Source organism: Myxocyprinus asiaticus, chromosome 38 (genome assembly GCF_019703515.2).
Source record: "Myxocyprinus asiaticus isolate MX2 ecotype Aquarium Trade chromosome 38, UBuf_Myxa_2, whole genome shotgun sequence".
Classification (NCBI taxonomy): domain Eukaryota; kingdom Metazoa; phylum Chordata; class Actinopteri; order Cypriniformes; family Catostomidae; genus Myxocyprinus; species Myxocyprinus asiaticus.
The window spans coordinates 19,838,811-19,847,739 of record NC_059381.1 but is presented as its reverse complement, the minus strand read 5'-3'; the positions used below and the strand labels follow the sequence as shown (position 1 = coordinate 19,847,739).

At 35.5% G+C, this 8,929-nt stretch overlaps 1 long non-coding RNA gene across 2 annotated transcripts; it reads left to right on the top strand.

Annotated features, from left to right (window-relative positions):
* The first annotated feature begins 1,319 nt into the window (after positions 1-1,319).
* Positions 1,320-5,759, top strand: LOC127429397 (uncharacterized). Of its 2 annotated transcripts, XR_007895272.1 has the most exons (4): positions 1,320-1,717; positions 3,060-3,126; positions 3,229-3,304; positions 3,402-5,759. It is a non-coding gene; the product is annotated as an uncharacterized LOC127429397 (long non-coding RNA). The 2 variants fall into 2 exon arrangements; XR_007895271.1 differs by lacking the exon at positions 1,320-1,717 and having other exon boundaries at positions 2,906-3,126.
* The last annotated feature ends 3,170 nt before the right edge of the window (positions 5,760-8,929 follow it).

Below are 8,929 nucleotides of genomic sequence, written 5' to 3'. Positions count from 1 at the left end.
ACCTGCCCACACTGCCAAAAGCACCAAAAGTTGGTTAAATGACCATGGTGTTGGTGTGCTTGACTGGCCAGCAAACTCACCAGACCTGAACCCCATAGAGAATCTATGGGGTATTGTCAAGAGGAAAATGAGAAACAAGAGACCAAAAAATGCAGATGAGCTGAAGGCCACTGTCAAAGAAACCTGGGCTTCCATACCACCTCAGCAGTGCCACAAACTGATCACCTCCATGCCACGCCGAATTGAGGCAGTAATTAAAGCAAAAGGAGCCCCTACCAAGTATTGAGTACATATACAGTAAATGAACATACTTTCCAGAAGGCCAACAATTCACTAAAAATGTTTTTTTTATTGGTCTTATGATGTATTCTATTTTTTGAGATAATGAATTGGTGGGTTTTTGTTAAATGTGACCCAAAATCATCACAATTAAAAGAACCAAAGACTTAAACTACTTCAGTCTGTGTGCATTGAATTTATTTAATACACGAGTTTCACAATTTGAGTTGAATTACTGAAATAAATGAACTTTTCCACGACATTCTAATTTATTGAGATGCACCTGTGTGTATATATATATATATAATGTATGTATATATCATGTTTATCAATATAAATTGTGAATAAAAAAAATAGGCCTAATAAAATAATATTGGTATATGTCAGACTTAAACACACAAACGAACTCTAGGCCTATTGAAAGTGGTGTTTTTACATGTAAAATTTAAACGTCATGTTAAAGAATAGCCAACCAATTAGCATAATCTAATAGAAAATTTAGACATCCTCATGCACACTTTTAGTTTCAGATAAACTTTTATTATTTTACAATAGTAGGCTTATAATTCATAATTATTATGTTCCCATTTAGAATAATTTTGTTCACTTTTTACTTTTACTTTATTATTTATTTATTTTGTACTTCCATGAGAATATAATACAGGAAATTATATACATAAATAGACATTAAATAATGCTCAGAAAAAAATCTTCAGGTAAAATAAATTATTATTTTCATGTTGTAGAACATAAAAAAAAAAAATCATCTTGACAGCTTTAGAATTTTAGAAACATTGTTTGGAAATACTGCTTAATTTTATTCTCAAAAACAAAGCATTTAGTATTTTGATAATTAAATTTGCTTCTGTGAATATGAATTGAAAATATAAATAATATTAGATACGAGTATATATACAGTATATTAGGGGTGTAACGGTACATTCGGCGCAGTCACAGACGATCCACTCCAATCCAGAAGGGGGCACGTGCGGTAATGCAAAACTGTTTGCTAACCACCACAACAGGAAAAAGAGCACAAGAAGAAGAGACCATCTATGCACCAACCCAAAACAAGAATGGCTTCTTCTAATGCAAAAGTTTTATTTTTCATTATTCTATTTATTTTGTACTTTTATAACACAAGAGATGCTTTTCAGTTTTGTAGCTGATTGTGACCAAATACCTTTTGTTTTTTATCAACCCTACAAAAAATTATGGCCTATGCAAGAGTGCATTCTGTTTACTGCTTAGTGCTTAATACATTAAAGGAGGCTGTACTGTACCAACTACCTCAGGGGGACTAAATCCTGCTAGGTGGAACAAACTGTAATTTGCACTACTGTCTGTTCAAAATAAATGAAAAGAAACCAGGCATTTGGGATTTGTTGCTTTTTCCTGTTGTACCGAACTCGTATCGAACCGTGACCCCAAAACCAAGGTACGTACCGAACCGTGACTTCTGTGTACCGATACAAACAGTCAAGCGTCTGATTGCTGCTGTTCTGAAATATCAGCACCCTTGGAACTTCTCTCATCACCGGAACTAACTGTTGTATTGGTATAATATAATATAATATAAATCAATTCTCTTTGTGTTTTCAGTTAGCATGCTAAGATATAATTTCATCATAAATTCCCTACAGTTACCAAGCTAATACACTATCTTTCTAAGATAACATATTCAGCGTAAGTACTTCATGTTATTATATCAAAACGTTGAATTTGTGCTATATGGTAAATAGATATGCTAATACTATATTTACTGATTGTATTTATGTGATCAGCTAAAACAGAAATGAGTAACAAACACTTCTAATCAGGTATTACAAACAACTAACATTGTGGGACACGATTTCACGGGGGACAGAATATTGCATGACTAAATGTGTATATCTGTTAAAAGTGTATTTTGTCAGTGTTAAGGAGTACACTACACTCTTAAAGATTGCTGTTAATTTACTTCAAAATATCAACAGTATAATCCTGTTATTTTTAAATGCATTACATTACTGTTCATTTTGGTTGGTTAAATGACTTAGATGTAATATTACGGTATTTTACAGTATTGATTGCTCAAAGGAAAGAAAACGTATTTTTTGCATTGCATTTTGGGAACACAAGACTACAGTGAGCCCACATGTGTTTAAGGGGTGATTTTTTCACCCATCTTCATCTTCTGAATTAATAGGTGAGAACCCTTTTGATTTGCTTTTTAGCATAGCCATAAAACATTAAATTTATGTTCAACTCATATTGTGCTGTGATAATGATTTTGGTAGCCTACCTGCCATCTGATCCCAATATCAACTAAGTAAGCTGTTTGTAACGTTATATTTCTGTCTTTAAGCCCAAGATCTTTGTTTCTTTTACTAAAATTGTTTTCTTTAAGTGATTTGTTGTCAGATTGAATAATGCACTGGATTTGGGTTAATTTGTTAATTTGCATGTCAGATTTGAGATTGGAGTCTGAGCTGACACACAAAACAGTGCAGAAACACCTCACTCAAGCGGTCAGTGTGGTCAGATAACATTAACAACTTTAATGTTCAGATCTGGGCTGCAAATCGCAAAAGCATTGTAAGCTTAAATAGGTTGTAGAAACCATTGGTTACAGTACTTTCTACAATCTACTTACAAGAAGTATACAACGTTTTTGGGGAACGCAGCTGTACGGCTGATAATGTTAAGTTTTATGCAGGGATGCATGATATTCCTTCTCTTTTAATCTGAAAACATTGGTGATACTGGAATTGTATCTAATTTTTAAACACTTGTTTCAGTGGGAAACCAACTGTAACTGTGACACCGAGTGCAGCTGGATTTCTGAAACGGATCTTATATTACAGGGTGAGATTCATAAAAATGTAACTTCTTTTTATTCTGCGAAGTGCAGCCTTCAAACAACGTTGCAAATTTAATTTAAATAATGTTCCATTGTTGTCTCTGTAGCGCGCTGAAATGACAGGCATCTTCGTTTGTGTTCTGATGATGATAGAAAATCATACACATCTGGCATGGCATTAAGGTGAGTAAATGATGATTGAATTTTTATATTTGGGTGATCTATTCATTTAAGAAAGCTCTCCTGACACTAATTATGAATACACACATTTGTTTTTCAGGCGTTTCATCAGGATAAATCCTGAGAGAGGCACCAAGGCTGGACGAGGCAAGGTCCTGTCAAAGCGTACGGGGAAAGCCGCCCAGAAAAAGATGACATCAGTCAACCCTCGTGTCTCCAGTCTACTAAAGAAACTAATGGACTTTGAGTGGGACTTTATATAAGTCAATGAACCCAGTCATTCACACACACACACTCACTCAACTCACTCAAACTCACACAAACACTCACATATGAACACTATCTCACACACACACTCAACACACACAAGCTCACACAAACACTCTCTCACACACACACACACACACATGCACTCAACACACACAAACTCACACAAACACTCTCTCACACACACTCAACACACACAAGCACTCTCACACACACACACACACAAACACTCTCACACACACACACTCAGTACACACAAACTCACACAAATGCTCTCTCTCTCACACACACACACACACACACACAAACACTCTCTCACACACACTCAATACACACAAACTCACACAAACACTCTCTCTCACACACACACACACAAACACTCTCACACACACACACACACAAACTCACACAAACACTCTCACACACACACAAACAGTCTCACACACACACACTCACACACAAACACACACACACACACACACACACACACTCAATACACACAAACTCACACAAACACTTACACACACAAACACTCGCACACAAACACATGCACACACACACAAACTCACACAAACACTTTCTCAGACACGCACACACACACACACACACTCACACAAACTCACATAAACACTTTCTCAGACACTCACTGTTGGGCCTCATGTATTCAGATAGAAGACAAAGGCAGGCCTAACAGTCATAAAAACATTCCTCAAGCCCCCTCCTTCTAAGTCGTAAATTTTACTGATAAAAATCATGCCAAAATCAAACAAAGGGAGTCCAAAACAGACTACAGATCCATGAAGCCTTGCCCTCTAAAGGATCGAGCTCTCAACTCCTATTGGATGAGGCACACCACAGAACATCCCTCAAACATGACATCATCAGGACTTCAAATAATTCTGAAATGCTTCCAGAGTTGCTTCCAGCGACTTTGTTCACCGAATACGGACGTAGCTTTTTGCTGCTCTCCGGTGCAACCTCGTGGCTTAAGGAAGTAATGTCCAACTTGAAACTGTAGCCATACGATCTCCATCTCGCTGGACGAGTTGAGATTACTCTGTGTTCAACCGAACACTCTAACGGATCCGAAGGAGACCGCCGAGCAATTCGCATCTTCATCCGTTGGCCTACGGAAGTGAAGAGATTAAAGATTTCTCTTCCATCTTCAATCAAGTCGACATTTCTGAGTTCTCCGCCAGCCCGCCGAGAATCAACAGCCGTACCGCCCGCCGACAGCGTGAGGAAACGGCCTCCCGTCATCACAAGAGCCTCAAGGAACCGGGTCAGAGTTAAAGGACGGAGGAAAACACATTCTACCTGTGTCCTCATGCGATTCAAGTAAGAGGTTTATGTCTGGGCAGAGATAGAATATTATAGTGTGTTATTCTTGTGTTTCAAGGTTTTTGCTTGTACAGTTTACGGACCGCCATGTCCGCTAATTGTTAATACTCAGGGTATTAATTATCACGAATTTGTTTTGCTGTATTGTGGTCCAACCACATTGGACTGTTGTGCATTTTCGCCATCGCGGGTGAGACAGCAACTGAGTTCATCCATTAGAGTCAAATAACGCAGGACTTTTACGAGCCCCGCTCGTAAAACCGCGTCTCTGAGTGATGAACACGGCTGCTTTATCTCCAGCTATCGCGAACTCAGCTTTCGGGCTGTCACTTAATCATCTCTCTCTCTCTCACTAACCACACTGACACACACACACACACACACACACTGTCACACACACACCTTATGTGTTATAGGATTATTTTTATTTCCATATCTAATCATGTCACTGTTTAGTTTGTAGTTGTAAGTCGGAAGTTTATTGACTGCATTGTATTAATTATTAATTGATATTACTGCATAAATAAACTTTGTTTATATTACAAAGAGAAGTGTTTTGGTTTGTTTTGCATACGCCTGTGTCATGCTGATGGGATGTCAGTGCTCGGATTCAAACCTTCATTCATTGTTTTTTCCCGAAAATCGATATTCTTCGGATGTCGATTTTCCTAAGAAAACAATCTAATATTGAGACTGTTTTAATATTCGGTTATTAGTCCCTGATTCCAGGGTGGTGCCCCGTCAATGTTAATCCTTATTAATATTCTATTGATTTTTGATAATTGATAATTATCTTTGATTGAATTTGAATGATCAATAAGATAGTGTTAATTTTAATTAATGTTTCATCGACGTTAACAATTAATGATTATCTTTGATAAATGTTGATTTAAAGGATTAAAAAAAGCTAACATTGATTCTCATCAATGTTCTATTGATTTTAATAATTAATAATTATCTTTGATAATTATTAATTATTGCTAATAACCAAACTTGCTCCTAAATGTAGCACACTACATTTACTGGAGTCCCATATGAGGTTTTAATGAGTTAGATACAATTCATTAATTTAAATATTGATTAATAACTACAGAAATAATTATTAATTATTTCTGATAGTAACACTGATCTAAACAACCAGTAAAGCCCTACATCACACACACACAAACTCACACAAACACTTTCTCAGACACTCACACACACTGTTTTAGTCATTCATTCAGCCACTTTCTCAGTTATTTACTGAGTGTTTGTGTCCAGAGTTCAGTGTTTGGACAGACAGAGATTTGTTATTATTTGTTATAATATGTATTTTTTATTTATATGGCTGAAATGTAAGTTTATTTACCCAAATCAGCTTTGGGCTTTGTTTTACCAATTGCCTTATAATTTTGTACAGATGTTTTGCAAGAATGGGGTTTTGCAAATAAAGAGAGGTGTTTTGAAAAGACACTTTGAAGCTGTATTATTTGTCTTAAAAGTTTGTCACTATTTGAAAGGCTACATTTATACACTATTAAAACATGGTATTTTTTATTGCAAGACTAAGGAATAATTTATTAAATCACAATGTTTAGAAAAAAGTAAACACATTGTAGTCCTTTTTGCTAGCAGTCCATTACTCAATAGCTTATACAGTAGCATGTAGTGTATTTTTACTGTAGTTTACAGTAAAATCCTGCAAATATACCTCTTGTGAAAAAGTGCAAATAAACAGTAATTAACTGCTAATCCTTTTGTCAGTATTTTACTGTAAAGGTAGTAAAATAACAGCTTTATGCTGTATTTGCAAAAACAGTAGCAAACTGTAAATTTCAGCTACAGCAAGATACTGTTACTTTTACAGTTACTTGCTGGCAACCCTGCTGCCAGTTCTTTACTGTTTTTTTTACAGGAAAATAACAAAATAATTTTTAACAGTGTAGCATACAGAAAATTAGTTAATAAACATGGCATAAAAGCTACAAAACTAGCATGACATCTTTAGATTTTATTTCAAAAAAATAATTTCCACAAATTGTATATTTGCGTCTAGAAAATACCAAGGACCACATTTACAACAGGCTGAATGAGCTAAAGCTGAGTGGTAGATGGAAATAGCGAAAAAAAAAAAAAAAAAACCTGCCAGAAATTTTCTCTATGTTCCTCTCAGCATTTATCTCATTATGTTACTCTCATTTGCTGGTGCTTAAAATGGAGAATTTGTGTGTTCATTGAGTCATCAGTGTGTCTTGAGATCTGGTTAAATGGAGTTTTGTCAAGCAGGAACAGGAGGCGGTCAATCACTGCCTACTTTAACCCCAGCCACTTAAATAGCGGCCCTATCCTACGCTTCGTCAATCCATATTTAATGTAAGTGAGGACATGAAGAATTCTAATTTCCTGCTCTCTTTAGGAAGTAATCTCCCTCCAATGAATAAATATCAGAAATTACAGACATATTTGCTTCTCTATGCACTATAATGTTCTGTGAAATGACGACTTAACAGTATTCAATGTGTCACTTGATTGCTGTTCTTTTTTGTTACTTTATGTGGGTTTCTAATCACCTCACACACATATCACAGAGGATTGCATATTTTTCCCACTGTTTTAAGCAGAGATGTTGTACAATGGCGTATGAAGTAGTTTTCAGATAGATTTAAGTATTCACGCATAACTTGTTTGTTAAATATTTTTTGTCAACGTCAAGTTGACGGAATAGACATAGGAGAAACATGACAGAAATGTGAAGTGTGTAGCCAGAAATGCCTGCACACACTGTACTGCACACAGAGCTACAGGAAAAGGGGAAGAAAAAGGAAGAAATGAAGCTAGGGAAGGCAACGTGACATCAAGTCTGGCAGATCTCATGCCACCAAGTTACTAGATAGAAATGGGGCTTTGTTGTTACAAGTGCACACTTCAGTAAAATCTGGGAGCTTGTCAGAGCAATGCACTACTGTTGAGAGTGAGCCTGTCTCTTTCTAAAATTCTAGCTGAGACACTGCTCCATTCTCATTAAAATGCACCCTATCTCTCTCTGCTTTTGCTACTCATATGTGCCCTGTCCATTGTGTATCAAACGGATTATTTAGTGATTCAGTGCCTCTATTACAAAATAAGAAAAAAATGATGTAGAAGTCTTACCAAGGCTGAATAAAGAACATACAATAATTTTGAGAACATAATATTTTTTCAGAAATTGTTTTGCGTGCCCTCGCAACAAGTTTTGCATTCCCTTGCAATAGTTTTGCATTCCCTCGCAATACATTTACCATGGTTTTACTACAGTAACAATATTTTAACCATGATATTTGAAGTGAAACTATAGTGATAATACAGGAAAACGAAAACTATGGAATTAAAAATACATTTTGAGGTTATTATGGTTTAACTATAGTAATATTATACTGTAGTAATCATACTTTTTGGCAGAAATCACTTGTCTATAGTAATATTGTAGTAACCATGACTTTTGTAGGCTATGTTTTGTTTTAGTTTTTTTGATGGAAACTATGGTTTTACTATAGTAATATTGTAGTAACGATAAAGTAACCATGTTTTTTTTGTTGTTTTTTTTTTGGTGGAAACCATGGTTTTAATACAGTATACTGTATCCATATAGTAATCATGGTTTAACTAAAGATTAACCATGGTTAGTTTTGTGGTTACAAATACAAATACATTTGTAGTAAAAACAATAATAACCACAAAATGATGATTTTCATTACCATTTATTTTATTTTTTTTTTCATTTTCCTGTATTATTTCTATGGTTTTACTATGAATATCAAGGTTAAAATATAGCTGCAAGCAGCAATGATGGGCCCAAGCACCATGGGTCCATTTCCACCCGGTGGCTTTCGGAAAACAATGCAAGGTGGACACATGCATTTGGCATTTTACATTATTCTAAACAATTTTGAATCAATTCATGTAAACATAAGAGGGTTATTTCAAAGTCTGTTAAAAGTGCCACACTTCCTGCTGCCAGTTGGTGGCGCTATGAAAGTTCAGAACTTACTATTTTCAAAAAAT